The sequence below is a fragment of the Neopsephotus bourkii genome, unplaced genomic scaffold (assembly GCF_033783945.1).
Source record: "Neopsephotus bourkii isolate Nb327-2 ecotype Australia unplaced genomic scaffold, CSIRO-AGI_Nbou_v1 NB_144, whole genome shotgun sequence".
Lineage (NCBI taxonomy): Eukaryota > Metazoa > Chordata > Aves > Psittaciformes > Psittacidae > Neopsephotus > Neopsephotus bourkii.
Genome location: NW_026900661.1, coordinates 779,230 through 780,602, shown reverse-complemented (window position 1 = coordinate 780,602; position 1,373 = coordinate 779,230).

The following is a 1,373-nucleotide window of genomic DNA, read 5'->3' as shown; positions in this document are numbered from 1 at the left end:
TGTTTACGATGTTACTGTCACCACTTCATGTTACAAATGATTAGCTGAGATTTAGAGCAATTCCTAGAGGAAGTGTTCTAGCTTGCCTGACAGCAAACACAGGCCTCTAGGTATGCTTTGTAATAACAGGCTGCTGCTTACGGGTTTGGGGGCTTGTTTGTTCTGATTCAGAGTTTTAAATGAAAATTTCTAGCTACCCCATCCCTGGCAGTGTTCAAGGCCAGGCTGCATGAGGCTTTGGGCAACCTGGTCTAGTGGAAGGTGTCCTGGCCCATGGCAGAGGTGGAAGTAGATGATCTTTAAGGTCCCTTCCAACCCAAACCATTGTAGGATTCTATGAACTACCTCTTTACCTTCAGTGATGTTAGCATGTTTTAATGAGCTGGAATCTACCTTTAGCTATATAAATAAGGCAAGGATGAGCAATCCATAGCTTTGCTTAGGGCATTATACTGGCAAATATTTCAGAATCAATAGATGAAATGCAAAATCTGTAACAGTCCTACCAAGTGACAGCTGAAACAAATATTGAGACAGGTGTCCACTGAAGTGTCTAAACATTTGGAATCAACTGAAATCAGCCACTGTGTTCTGTTATTGCTGGTAATTTCTGCTTATATATTTGGAAGAGTATTTTCGTTCAAAACTTGCAGTTAATTGGGAATTCACCCAGAGCGTAATGGCCATGTTATCACGAGGATTATCTTTCACAGTCACCTTGCTCTGCTGTTATATCATGCTGGACCTGTGAGTAGCATCGTAAGATTTTCCTCCAGGGCATTGGTACATTTCCTCTTGCTGAAGCCTGTGGCAGCAGCACTGTTGGGGGCTCACCTACTAGAGGGCACTTCAGCTGAGAAGGACCTGGGAGTATTGGTGGATGATGAGTTGTCTATGAACTGGCAATGTGTCCTTGTGGCCAGGAGGCACAAGAATATCCTGGAGTGTGGCCTGCAGGTCAAGGGAGGTGATCTTTCCCTTCTACTTGACCTAGTGAGGCTACATCTGGAGTACTGTGTCCAGTGCTGGGCTCCTCGGTACAAGAAAGATAAGGAACTACCAGAAAGGGTCCTGGGGAGGGCCACAAGGATGATCAGAGGTCTGGAGCATCCCTCTTACAGGGAAAGATTGTGCGAGCTGGGTCTTCTCTAGAGAAGGCTGAGATGCGATCTCATTAATGCATATCAATATCTCAAAGGTGAGTGCCAAGATGATGGTGCCAGACTTTCAGTGGTACCCAGTGACAGGATGAGGAGGAATGGCCATAAACTAAAACACAGAAGTGTCACCTCAACATGAGGAAAAGCTTCTTTACGTTGGGGGTGGCAGAGCACTGGCACAGGCTGCCCAGGGAGGTTGTGGAGTCTCCCTTT